The sequence below is a fragment of the Strongylocentrotus purpuratus genome, unplaced genomic scaffold (assembly GCF_000002235.5).
Source record: "Strongylocentrotus purpuratus isolate Spur 01 unplaced genomic scaffold, Spur_5.0 spur5_scaffold_2, whole genome shotgun sequence".
Classification (NCBI taxonomy): Eukaryota; Metazoa; Echinodermata; class Echinoidea; order Camarodonta; family Strongylocentrotidae; genus Strongylocentrotus; species Strongylocentrotus purpuratus.
Window position 1 is genome coordinate 17,966,070 of NW_022145605.1, and position 15,232 is coordinate 17,981,301.

Consider the following 15,232-nt stretch of genomic DNA (forward strand, 5'->3'; position numbering starts at 1 on the left):
TCCATCACATTTCTGTCTGGCATCACTCAATGTCGGAGTAGCTGTTTAAAAAGGATAAAGAGGAGGAAAGAAAAAGAGAGAAAAAACATTGAATGTGATGATTCAGTCTGGCAATCTATGGCTGCATTCAAACTTCTTTTTCTCAGCCAAGAATCACATTTTTACATTAATTTGATTTTCGTCGGTCATAAATAAATTCCAAAACTATATTTGAAAATGGAAGTGGACTAATTGGAGGTAATTGTCTCCTTACATTTGTGTATGTTATCCCTTCGTGTCTGTGTAACTGTGGAAACTTAAAGAAGAGAAGGAAAGAAAAAGATGATGATGATGAGGATTTCAAGAACATTGAACCTTGAAGAATTACTCTCCCAAAAGCGTGAACGCTGTCCTGGAGAGGGCTGGGCTGAGAAGTAAAAGAAAAAAAAAGATGATGAAAGATAGAGAAAAGGAGCTAGAATGAGTAAGAGAGAGAGAGAGAGAGAGAGAGAGAGAGAGAAAATGAGTGAGAGAGAGAGAGAGAGAGAGGGGGAGAGGGAGAGAGAGAGAGAGAGAGAGAGTCGAGGGGTTTTGAAAATGATGAGAGATTCTTTCAGAATAAGAGTGCCTCTGAAGACTGAAATCATTATTTTATGAAAAACAATGACAAATTTTAAGACTAAAAGCATAGATCTCAAAAATTTGCATCATAAAATTGAGTATTGATTGGTAGTAGTAATACTGTATATTATAGCATACATCTACAATAATTTGTGTAAACATATCCAATACATGGTATTTGATTGTACAGGTTCTTCTGTGCCCCATATGATTCTTGGCACTATGTGGACCATCACGCTGGTCTATATGTACAGTATTTGCATTTCACGTTTTGTTTTGCCAATTTGAACTATTTTTAGCAACAATCTCAGGCAGTGTATACTTTTGTACAGTCATCTTTGAATATCAATGTAGACAGAAGTAATATGTCAAGTTCATATGACGTCATGTAAGAGTGAAGCTTTTGCAGTAAGTTTGACAAGTAAATATTGTTTATGCAGGATGTGGTAAGGATAATAAGAAATTTGCTGCCAAGAGTGGGTGTGAAAGTACACAAAAGATGGGGGGGGGGGGGATAAATAAAGGCATTATCTTGTCAATTACTGTCAATGGAGGAACTTGTTGAGTTCTTTCTAAATTGGTTTTTCGATTTTGATTGTGTTATAGAAAAAACATAAAATTCTGGAGACTACTGTGCCATATTCACAGTAAAATACAAATACTGGTGACAAAATAAAGAATCAAGCTGAAAGTAGAATTTAAAAAACTCGGGTAAAAAGCAAAACTCCAAGTCAGAGCAACATCAATGCATAAACCGTATTCATGATGAAGATTTAAGACCCAACAAAAATCTTGTGTGTTTTATAATGTGCCAGTTGGCTAATTTGAAAGCCTATGATTTGGCAGTTCTATTTTGTTAGTCAGAAGAAGTTCAATGATGACTAGTCTGTCTTTTGCTATTATTATAAGGACTTCATTATTTCATCTGGTAAATCATTGATTTGGATCCAGAAGAGTGTGAACTCGTATAATTTCACACCGAGTTAACACATGTCTGGCTCTAAACAAAGTAGATTTGAATTATAATTGAATTTTTTCACACAAAAAAAAACACAAATTAATTCCATATTGTGTTATTTTCTTCCAAAGCACCTGCTCGTTTTACCACATAGCGTGTCCCAAACTCCCAACTCCTGTTTTTGTTTATCTTTTTGTAATTTTGTATTGGACTTCAATTGGTACAGACTTAAAACTGTTTTCCAGGGTAGGATCGAGGAAACTGCATGATTGGTCTGTCTTTGTCTACAGTAATTAGCACTACCTTTTTTTTGACAAATTCACCGTAAGCAAACAAAGAAATGGTAGATAGAGATGGAAAGGAAACAGTTAGCTGACCTGGGATGTTCCGATTGTAAACGATTGCTGATTTTGTTTTTTCCTGGCTTAATTAGGCAGAAAGAGAAAGGAGAGTGGTCAGTTCATGAAGAGGAGAGAAAAAAGGATGGGGTGGGTGAAAAAGGAAGTACATTCAAACCTGCTTTAGCAACCACCTGTATAGAAAGACCACCTGACTATGAAGACCATATTGTTTGTTTCCCTTGAAAATAGTATCAAAGGAACCTGTACATAAAGACTACCTGTCTTTATAAAGACTACCATACTTTTCTTGACTCCTTTGAGTTTGAGCAGTTTTTACAAACAGCTTTCACTGTATTAATATTTAGACAAAATTGTACATTGTATATTAACTGGAGACATTGTAGCTTTATTCAGATTCAATTTATTGCTGCCAGCATACATACATGTACCTACCTAGGTTTGTGTTTATATATTTGTTTGCTATTGTTATAAAGCTTGTTAACATGGTAAACATTAAGACGTTGACTATGGTAAATTCTGGCTGATTTATCTTCACTTTCCTAATCACAAAATGATTGATGCAGGGAGGGAATATGAGAATATAATCGTGTAGTAAATTTGAACTAATGATATGATGAGTAACTATAAAACACTTTAAGTTATACAGATAAAACTTCATTTTTTCAAACCTTTTTTCTCCTTCAAATGTGGTATGAAAATGAGAGGGTTCAGAGGCAGAAAGGATTGGGAAGAAAATCTGGTCAGGAAATCGACAGTTATCTAAAATCTCAGACTCCCCTGGGAACTTGAATTGTACTTCGCATCCCATGGATTTTATCATTGGAAAGGTTTTAGGTTTGTGTGGGTGTGTGTGTGTGTGTGTGGGGGGGGGGTGGAGCAATACTTAGTATTGAGAGTTATCTAAAACCATGGCCTCTCTTAATAAAAACCTTCACAATCCAGGTTTTTAATCATGGAGAGGCGTGTGCAACTGTGCATGTGCGAGTGTGTGTATTTTTTTTACACAAGCTTTAAAGTTCTTTCAATGGAACCTGACCTGCCCTTGACAACTGAAGTATGTCAATCAGCAAACAGCGACAATTAAAGGAATTAACTGCACTCTTAGATTTGTTTAAGCAATAAAGTTTGTGTTTGGCCAAGCATCCTACTTCAGATAATAAAGCTAGGCAAGTTCAAAATCAGATTTTTAGTATCACCATGTAAAACTAGGATTAAGTAATACACTTTAATACATGTTTGAGACCTACATGTACATGAACAGTTTTTTTGTTTTAACATAAAATTGGAATTCATTCCTACTTGAACATTTTTCAGAAAATAATATGGAATCTCTTATTAATCTAGTGCTTCTCATGCACGACCATGGGAATTACACCTGTAAGTTGTGGTCATACTTTTTTTCTTTTCAATACAGAGTTTTGAGAATTTGATGCACATTATACTGTAGTTGTACATTTCACCAGTGAAGAACTGCATATGTTTGTGTCACACTGAAGTGTATAGTCTGCTGTGGGAAAATATGAAAAATGAGCAACAAAAAGAAAATCTAAATAGTTGAAGTAAAATGGGGATCGAAATCAAAAGAAGAACTTCCCTTTTATTTTGTGAATCAGATATGGTAACTGTCAAAAAGAGGACTTATATTCCATTTTTCATGATGATTTAAAGATACCATTCAGCGGATTATCATTGTATGATTTGTTGACTTATCAAGCGAGGCAAAATAGGCCATAAATCGAATTATGTTATAGAATTGATTGCGACAGACGTAATGGCGTATTTCATGAAGGCTATCTGCTTCAGGCCCGAGACCATCACAATCGTCTGCTGATTCTGATCGATGGAATGGACTTAGGTCGAATCATTCATAGGATTTATCAATTTGCCAAATAAATGAAAACGGCCAATTATACCACTGTTCTGTGATGATGATGATGATCTATAAAAGATAAATTTATGAATTTATCTCGGATTATTGACTTTATAAGGTTTTAAATGAATACTGTAAAGTGGAAAATTTTACATCAAGCTTAAAAGGATAAACTTGCAGTGTTCAGCTATAGAATTGTGAGATTGCTCTTTTAAGGGAATGAGGGCCTTTTCTCCAGGGCTTTATAAGGCACAATTTTCAACAATCATTGAAACTCTGACGTTCATAGAATAGCACAATGCAAAATCTATTTTTCAATCTAGACTACTAATCCTATTTTTGTTGAAATCCATTTGTCATGATGTCAACGACAGAACAGCTAAAAGTCATCAATAGTTCAAGAAGGGCGAAGGAGTTAGTTGACATTTACAGGTATTTCTCGTGAGTGTCACAGATATCTGTAATCGTGTCTGCTGCGAACAGATAACATTAATGTATAACTTTACATCTATTTGAAATCCTGTCTCCACAGTGACATGGTAATGACGTGAGCAAATACGAATAGGTGAAATTAAAAACGGTTGCCGGCGTCTCTTGACAGAAGTCTCCACATTTGACATTTTGTCAGCTGAGAGCCAGAAGGGCATTAGATTTATCTACTTTCATACAAAGTTAATGCCCTTCTGGCTATTAAATGATGATACACAATGAAAGATTTGAATCAGCGTGTACATTATGCCAGGTTTAGGATTACATGGAGGTAATTATGAGTCCTGGGCAATTTATATATTGTCTGGTTGGATCAAGAAGGACATTACATTCTGTAATTTTATACACATTAATGCCATTCTGGCTCTCAACAGATGATTTGTTTGACTTAATTAAAGATGCAAATCAATGTGTACATTATGCCAGGTTTAGGATTACATGGATGTAATTAAGAGGAATAATCGTCCGTTTGGAACCAGACAGAATCATATACTTTATCATTTTACACAGAGTTAATGACCTTCTAGCTTTCAACAGATGATTTGTTTGACGTAATTAAAGATGCAAATCGATATACATTGCAACAAGTTCTTGATTTATTACACAAATGTAATTAAGAGGAATAATCATCCGTTTGGATATATGCTTTATCTTACCCAGAGTTGCATGTAATGCCCCTCAGGCTCTAAACAGATGATACGTGATTATAAAGATGCAAATCAATATGTACATGTACATTATACCAGGTTCATAATTACATGGATGTAATTTCATAAGAGGAATTACCATCCTTTTTGGAACCAGAAGGACATAAATACTCTTATCTTTTGGCACAGAGTTAACATGACTCTGGCATCGATCAGACAAATTATAATGGTCTGGGACACAATGATATCAATTTTGATGGAGTCACTCTCATCAGCAATCAATATTGTACAACTGAATGTACATGTAATAGAATTTATTGATTTTTTTCTTTCTTCATGGGATTCGGATCTCATGTACAGTTTTAATTCATCTGTTTTTTTTGCTTTTTCAAACAATCCTAAAACAATAAGAGAATGACTTTTGCTTCCCAAATGTATACATTCAATGATTGCGATTAATTTACTTCATTATTTCACTCAACCCAATAGTTATAGATACTAGAAAATTTGTGAGCTCTGCTCCAACTGAGAAGTATTTAGTTAAGATGTGCTGAGATAATGTTGAACATTAGACTGTGGGTTTTACAGGTTGAGACTGAAATGTACATGTAATTGTAGATTTGATGATATGAATTTGATAAAGTAGTTATCTTTCTCCCACAATATTTGTTGTACACAATTTACAAATAAACGGATCGGTTACCAAGACTGTGACTGTGAGAAAATCACAGATTAAAAAAAGGAAAAAAACCCAAAGAGCTCTGATAACAATTTTTGTATAATATAAATAGAACATGTGAGCCACGTACTGCCCTACAATACAGTATTGAATATTACTTGTCCTACAGGAAGCTCAAGTGTTTAATTAATGAATAAACTCGTTTGAGATGAGGAGTAATTTTCAGTTTCTATCTGTGGCTTCATTCATCGGTAGTTTTATGATATTGAGGACATGTATTTGTTCATCCGGTGAATGATCGAATGGACCTTGTCCTCATGGAATACATAGGGCATTCACACCTACAGAAAAAGAGAGATTTAAAAATCTCTTTTTGCATCGCGATCCAAAAATATTTTTTTGTGTGGATGTGTGGACAGAATAAATTCTCTAATCTTCGTGATTCGCATAGCAATCCAATTCCCATATAAGGTAAAGACCAGTAATTGAAATGCCCCAATTTCAAAAAATGAAATGGAAGCTCTCATTACCAATCATGTGAAAGAATATGTTTTGACTAATACATGATGATAAAAAATTTGCCAGGAAACCGCCTGCTAATTCATATATTTGGTAAATTTGTTTCTCTCATGGTTTGTGAGAGATATAGGGTAGTCCCATTTACATCTTTCTGTGTATAGTGCTTGTAACTTTACGAAGAATGGGCCAAATTTCTTATCATTTTGATGATTCCAGAACCTTCCAGATGCTAGATGCTAGATGATCAACCTTTTCTGATCGATTCCTCAACGTTTCTTTCACAATGCAATCGCTTGACCATAACTGGTCTTTACCTTTAAGTCTTGTGATTTTTTTCAGAATGATCGCGATCGTTTGCCAGGCATTAATTGTGTGTGTGAATGGTATTGAGAATCAAAGATCTATTTATTTAATCCCAGGATTCCAAGCATGCATACATCGTCTAGAATCACGCGCGCACAGTTCGGACGTTCTTGCCGTCTAGCGATCGCCCCCAAAATATCAATCTTTGCATCGCCATCCAAATCGCACTAATTGTTATGTGGGAACGGGCCTACATGTATTGAGGAAATGTAATATAATCTTTATATCTGTATGGAATGCATGTTGTGGTTCAGATATAGTGGTTAGCAGTAATCAAGGATGCGGTCGGAGCTCTTGTAACTGTTTTATATATTAAATAGGCCTGTCATCATCAGCTCGAGTTTGCCTAATAACCCACTATTTTAACTATCCCGATGGCAAATTAGCCAGTTAATTTGTGTCTTCATCAGCCCGCATGCAGTTGCAATTAGCGAGATATTTGGTTGATATCCCACTATTAGGGAAATAGTGGGCTAATTTGCGCCTGTCCGAGCTAGTTTGTGATGAGCGTATCGGTGTGGTGAAGACGCAATTTTGAGCTTCGGAATAATATCCTGAGTCTGAAAATAGCGGGTTATTTGGCAAACTCGAGCTGATGAAGACAGGCAATATGAATAACCTCATACCAGTAGGACAATGCTCTCCTGTTTCTTGTTTCAGAGATGAGAGATGAGTTGCAAACAATCTTTTTAATTCCAGAATCCAGATATTAGTTAATTTATAACTGAATAAGGGGCACTTGTTAGGCACCTGTTGACAGAAAGTGTTTTTGTTTTTTTAAAGATATTATATTGATATACATGTATAGGTTCATGTAATATAAAGTACATACTCATTGAAATATGAACCTTTTTTTTTGCTTCCGATGATTTAGATTTACAATATGAAAATCATAATTTACATACTTTCCTTTAATTTAGGGGTGGGGGGGGGGGGGTTGTCACTTATGAAAATATTTGAAATTACATGTTCTCACCAAATGATACAAATGAATGTTTCGATTCAAGTAGTACTCCTTCATAAAATACATGGTATTCCCCAAGTCAAATTTTGATCAGGAACTAGGAATTGAAATGAATCATGCATGAAACCTGTTTTTCACAGTATTTAAACTGGTTCACTCCTTCCACTCAAAGTTCAAATTTTTATCCCAACATTGACATGAGATTAAAAAGGGAATATAATTAGTTCATATATCAAGTAATAGGAACTTAAAATGTCAGCTGTCTAAGAGTACAAACATGTAGCTGATCTCTATATAAAATAAGTTTATTTAAGTGTGCTTACAAAAACAAAGGTAAACAAAGAAACAAACAAACAACTATACACCCCTCAAATTCTTTATGAAGCAAAAGTGACGTAAGAAGTGGTTATGATATATTGTGACCATTATTTACTGAAGATTTTTATCCATGGATTCCAAATTATGCAGTCTCCATGAAAAGCTCTCAGTTAACAATATTTTTAGAAATGGGAATCTTTTAGTGCAGTGTCTGAGATAGTTGTGTAAATATGGACTATTCACATGACATTTATATCAATGATTAATGTACAACTGAGAATAACTGGCAAACAACAGTGTTAGAAGTTTAGTGTACTGAATGTCTACTCCTTGCTTCATAAATTTGATGAAGACAAATTTGCCAAATATTAGACATTTGTATGAGCCTGCTTGATGCTTTGGCTACTGTATGTCTTTAACATGATATATGTAGCAGCTGAATACATGTATGTCATGATTACCTGTTCTGATCAAGGTAATATTTTTTCTGCCAATTTATATCCTTTTATCCTTTGAGAGCACATATGTGACATTTCTCATCATGATATGGCATCATTTCAAATTTTAAGTACACACCATAGATCATTACTTATGAATATTGTACAAATACTTGAACGCATCATATACTAGCTGTCAGAATCATTTCATGAAAAAATGTAAGAGAACATTATTCCAACTTTATTGGCAACAGTGTACCTATTATGACAGAAACACATGTAGGTACACTGTTGCCAATAAAGTTGGAATAATGTTCTCTTACATCTTTTCATGAAACGATTCTGACAACTATGCTTTCAAGTATTTATACATTATTCATAAGTATCTGTCATATTCATTTTATCCTTCAAAAACATATTATATGTGCTATTCCTTTTCATAATGGAATAATATTGATTCAATTTTGTTCAAAATGTACCAGTACTCATAACTAGCTCTCAATGCTTGAATTTGAAGCACAATACATCTCACACAGCAGGTTTTATGAGGTTAAAGTAAATTGACTCTGAATTTCCAACATTTCATTGCAAATTTGTCATCATTTTTTCTACAAATTTCCATGTGCGTTTGTGATTAAGCACTTTCACTTTCCGTTTGCACATTCTCGGCCGGTAATGTGAGCATTGAAACCCGGTCTGAATTACAATTAACTAGGGAACTCTGAGGAGAAACTCCCTTCATCATGAATGAGTGCAGTCTTTATTGAATCTGGGACCCATTTATAAAATTTCCCCCTCCGCTAATCCGTCTTTTCATCACACATGACAAGGGGTGAATGGGGCTCCCAAGAAATCACCCTTCATGAAACAACAACCCCCCCAATTTTGCCCAGCTACTCAATTTTTGGGGGAGAAAGCCGACCCGGGGAGCATTCAGCTAGTCTCTCCATCCTGGGAAAATGTCTAAATTGAATTGGTCGGAGGCGATAAAGCGGGAGTAAGAACAACGAGGGCTGCACATTTCACAGGTCACTCTCTGTTTCACCTTTTGTTAGAGGAGAGTAAACATGTTTGAGCAGAGCGTGTCGCTTTTCAGCACTCGACGATCGACGGAGCGTTCCACTTCTCCTCTTCAGGCGCACTCTTCGACTTCAAAGCACAAGAATTGATTTTCTGCTTTGATAAATTGAAGGAAAGCATGAAAGGAAGTGCTTTTCTTCCATTTTGGGGTTTAAACGGGGAGAGAAAGCCAAAGTTTACCAAGGCCTGGGGTTGATTAAGAGTGGAATTCCGTCAAACTGATGAAATTTGTCAACCGCGAAACATTGAAGTTCAATGCTACCGCCAAATTTGTTCCCGATATTGAGGTCAACTCTTCGGTAGTTTCCTGAACTTTTTAATTTTTTTAGTTGATCAATTGCTGGTGGTGCAATTCAGGATTTCCTCTCATGAAGTGGGAGCATAATCCACAGGATTAGGATTTGTGGTAGGACATGGTGGTTGATTGTATAGTTTCCTCTAGACAAACGTAACACCTAGCCTTGCTTGGCATGATGTAATGGAAGGAAAATACATGAGCACGTCATGTAGTCAACGGTATTGAACGATGATGCAAATTTGAATCTGTGATTTCAGTGTTTCCCTTGGTCGATTTACAATGATCTGAAATAAATGCAGAATAGTGTATTAATCCTCGCCCCCCAAAATGACATTGAAAAAAAGTTCAGTCACTTTCCTTTTGGTGATTTATTGTGATGGCAACCACTTAAACAAAACGCTAAAAATGTATAATAATTTTGTCTTTAAACATCATGACATTGTAGTTTTCAATATTAGAGAAGTCATATTGTTGATAAACATGCTTCAACGTATTCTAATGCAGAGCTAATGTTGCCAGAACCTTTGTACTCATACCATTGCTGAATTGCATTGAAATTGAATTTTTTTCCTGACTGCAAATTGCTTTTTTGCATTCCTAGAAAATTCTTAAACAAATAACTTTGAAGCAACCAGGAAATGAATTCATCAATTTCAACCTCTAAAATGATGTATGATCTTCATAAACAAAACAAACAATGCTAACAAAAGCAGAGTTCCAGTGAAAGTGAAACTTTTATGATTCAATGAAAGAGAGGGGAAATGTCCCTAAAATGTGTTTTGATTGTTGATTTGTTCCATTTCAACCTTATATGGAGTACGATCAGAGAAAAATATTTCTTGTCAACTGATATAATAAATTAACATATGTTTAGACTTAAGCACATATTTCACTATTGTACAAAATTTAAGAATTTTGAGTTATCTTTGATTTTACAATTTTTTTATATTGAAGTATGTGTAATATGACATTCACTTTGATTTTTAGTTTCAAATCTTGTTAATTTTGTAGCGTAAGAAAATATAAAGTAATAGCTAACATATGGCTGAAAAAAAATTGTTGAAACAATAAATGGTAGGTATTAATTTCCTCAAATGCTAGAGCACCTTAATGACAGCCATATATGCTACAACAGGGTGATATACTTATGGAGTGCCAGTAGTGTCAAGCTTTACAGATAGAGCGCTACACAATTAACAACCCACTATTATTTTTATTATTATTATCATCTATTATGTATATTTTTTTATAAATATAGGCCACATTTTATATAAATATGAATAAAAAGTTGTGAATTTCTGAAGTCAATAAATATGAAATTGTGTATGATCACGTACAACACAGTTCATTGTGTCATTTCCTGCCTTGCATTCCTGGTAGTCGGGTGTGATTTATGAGTAATACGAAACCCATCAGGATCTTCAGGATGACATAAATATATAGAATTACTAGTCAAATACCAAAATACATATGCTCGAGAAGCAAATACACGTAGGCATGTCAACAAAAGTTTCGTAATTAATATCCTGGTTGAGACTCTCCACCAGGACTTCTGTGTCGTATTATGAAATTTGCAGGCAGATTGGGTTTGCCTGAATTCCAATGCCATGTTCAATATGTTTGCTCAAATGTTGATTGAAGCTCAACATGCAGCAAAGGAAACATGCTTTAGTTCACAATTTCAAGGAGATGTGCAAATAATCTAAATAAACAGATCTTTAGACGCTAGGGAGAAAACCTCTGTTTTGAAAATTCATGCAAAACAATGATAATTTAAGTGAATTTGTACAGAGGCAGATTCAGCAAAACCAAATCTAGCCTCTATTCAGTGTATATATTTTGTTTGTCAGAGACTTTGGGACCTCAAAAAAGCATGTAAAAACCCTGATGATCACTTTTTTGCTTGTTTAATCTTTTGGGGACATAATATGGCTTTTATTTTTATGCGATATGATAGGCCTATCTCAATTGAATACCCCCTTTTTCCTTCATTTTTGTTTGTACATGTACATGTAAATGTTCTTTATGACGTTTCATTATACAAATTCAGTATATGTATGTTTCTTTTTACATGTTTTATTTTATATCAAATTTGGTATAAATGTCCTCTTGTGTGAAAGAGCTAATAGACATGCACCAGTTCATCTACAAACTAGACATCCATGGATTTATAGAGCCCAAGACAAGCAACTTTCACGCTCATCTGCCAACGAAAACACTGCAGCTGGACCAGGCTTGTATTTCATCTCTTGAACAGACTCTGAAATCTAATCGTCATGGGAACGCGTCTGTGTACACTGGGCCGGCCTCTGTTCAGCCGATGACAGATCCGACTGGTGCATCCATTACCACTGTGTGCGAACTGTCAAAAGTCAGCCATGTTTAAATCATTTGGGGGATCGATCCCTAGTGGGGGGAAGGATCAGTGATCTTTAAATATGGACAAATTGCTAAAGGGGATGAGCAGATTGATGCGAAAATGAAAGAGAAAGAGATAGTGAATCAGAGAGAGAGAGAGAGAGAGAGAGATGGGCAGACAGAACAAAGCCTGAAGTGATATTAAAGAGAGAGAGAGAGAGAGAAAAGGAGAAAGACAGCAGAGAGGTAGAGAGTTTTGGATACATAGTGTATATCAAGTGATTGAAAAGAGAGATGGAAAAGAAAGATGGACTAAAGAGAGGCAGATAGACAATGAAATATATTTTTTTTTTTACTGACTTCTTCTTTTGGCTGTTGCTTATCAGACATTTTTTCAAATAAGAAAATTACTTCCAATTTTCTTAAGGTATTGACTATTGAATATTGATACAATACTCAAACTTTTTGTTTTGTTTTGTATGCTTTCATGTAAATCATGACAATGCAAATTTATAAACCTGTCTAGCCATCTGCTGACTCATGCACTGCCATCTGATGTAAACACAAACTCAGATTTGGTCAGACAAAAGCATTTCCAAAAAACTTAATTCTGAAGGTTGTTGTGACATTGTTATTGCATTGCATACTGCACATACACAGAATCAAAATGATTCTTAGCCAGCTTTTCTTGTGTTTAAGTCATACCTAATATCATGAAAACACGGTGATGCCAATGACGTGTGCTCATTTGGGTGAGGGGGGGGGGGGGGGCACCGTCACAAAATGTGCTTATGAAATTTACACTCAAGAATGGTAAATGGTGGACTCCAAAACATTGTAATTAATTCAAATCACTCACAATTTGATATCAGTCGCAAACCTATTCTAAAGAGATAGCAGTTGTTATGTTGCGATTGATTGTAGGACTTGTGCTAGTGTTTTCCTGAAAAGGAGTTATTGGCATCAGTGTATGCTATGAAATTGCTAATCTGTGATCATTAGTAACTATATGGGAAGAAACAATTCTCACCAAGTAGAAAGTACTGTGCTCCTTCAAGTTTTCAAATGATGTAAAACTATGCATTTTTGAGGGTGTTACCAAGTACAGTGCACTTTGAATACTACACCGCGTCTGCTGTCAAAATATCATTACTGTACACCTCACCTGTGTTGTGACATATAGTGTCAAATTACTCATATTTGATATCAAAGGAGTATTTGGCACAATATGGCTTTCAAACTGTCTTTATTCGGATCAGAGATTCCTTTACACAGGGAATATTATTCTTGGCCTTTTCGAAGGGTTGCAAAATACGTGGCCCATAGAATTTCCTCTTTCTACCGGTATTTGGCTTGTTACAATCGTCGCTCAAAGTTTTGTTCCCTTTTTCAGTGGGTTGTTTATTTGGTTACTGCTTAAAGTGAACATTACGCATGCACCAATAGGTTTTGTTAGTTACCGGTAATAATGATTGTTTGGTGAGCTCCCTGGCCTGATGTTCATGTGTACTGTTGTTAAAGAAGCTTGCTTCAATTTAATTTATATTTACGTCACAAAACACCATTTTTTTGCATTTTTGAATGGTTGTATGAGCATCAGATGATTATATATGTGTAATTTTGAAATTTTAGAATGACTCATTAAAAAGTTATTTGGCTCTTGTTTTATTGAACCAACATATGCTTTGTTGACTTTTAGACACTGTGTCCATATTTCTCATATATCAATAGTCAAGGTAGTATTATAGTATAGTTATTTTGGCTCATTAAAAAGTTATTTGGCTCTTGTTTTATTGAACCAACATATGCTTTGTTAACTTTTAGACACTGTGTCCATATTTCTCATATATCAATAGTCAAGGTAGTGAACACATAATTATTTTGGCTCATTCGCCACAAGCTGTTTGCTTTCTGGGTTGTTGCCTTCCATTGTGTTTATGATGCAAACAAGATTTTGTTGTTCATGTATCTCAGTTATGTTGTTTTTCTTTTTTTTTGCGTCAAGTATTGACATGCAAATTTTATTAGTGAGTATCAATTAAAGTAACAATTGTTGTCAAGCTTTAATAACTCAGATTTATATTCTAGTTGGTTAAACTTTTTGAAATGTACACCTATAATACAGCACAGACCATGGCCTTTAACGTCTCCATGTTCAGTTTCATTACAAAACATAAATGTCATACCGAAATTCCTCAGACTGAATCATGGCAATGACCTGAACTTTGTGAGCTACACAAAACCTCATCCCCATATAAAATGGTGTCAGACACAACAAAGTTTCCTGAAGAATGTGTATGAACTTCAATAACCTTTCTCGTTTCGTTATCATTCAAAGGCGTGTCACGTCTCGGAGCCATCAATTTTTTACCATTTGATGAAAAGCATCCATTATAGGTCTCAATATACTGAATCATTGGGTTTTAGTGTTCATTTTTGTTCCATTCTCATCTCCACTCCCCCAGTGCAGTAATGAAGCAGGCATAATTTCTCACCATTTTGTGCAATATCCACAGTACAACCACGCATCATTAACTTTGTTGTAGAAATGATGTTGCGGTGAATTATTTAGCGGTGTGGGGTTGCTCGGTACTTTGCTCAATTATACTTTATGCATTTGTACTTCATTTGTATAGATGGAATTCGGAGTAGAATAGCACAAGTGACAGGTATTTGTAGAAATGCTTTTTCTCAAATAATGGTGAAAATCAATTTGATTAGTGTTTGATCTCACGAGCACATTGCAGTGTATACTACTCCATTGAAGAGTTTGAATGGAAAACACTAATGTTACTTTTTAATATATCGACAAAGAGCTGCACTGTATGTTTGTCGCTGAGAAGAAAAACTTTGAATAAACATGTTCAAGTTCACATACCTTTATTGTGTAAATAAGAACTGTAGTTTTCTTTTTTTAGATACAGGAAGCTAACTATGTATTGAATTGATGATACTTGTTATTCTCTTTGCAGTTTTATTCATTGAATGCCTCTTGCCTCTTGCCTTTTCAATGAATCGTTGCGAAAAAAATCTGAACAAATCAGTGAAATTGTTCTACTAAGTTTTGCTTTGCTAGGATAAAGTGCTCCATGCAAGTCAGTGTCATATTTTATTTGCATCTGACAAAAGTTTTACCTAATATTTATCCTTTTTATCATTTTATCATTGCACCCCGTTTAATAGATGAAAGCCGACAGTCTTAGAGGTATATGTGAGCTGAACACAAATAAATCAGCTAGGCCCTGCATCCCAAAGTATTGTATTACCGGTATGTATCTTCATATAACCTG

General features: G+C 34.9%; 1 protein-coding gene across 1 annotated transcript in view; it reads left to right on the top strand.

Annotated features, from left to right (window-relative positions):
- LOC105445477 (phospholipid phosphatase 1-like) overlaps positions 1-15,232 on the top strand; it is a 70,881-nt gene that overhangs the window by 8,902 nt on the left and 46,747 nt on the right. The gene's annotated exons all lie outside the window — the stretch shown is intronic.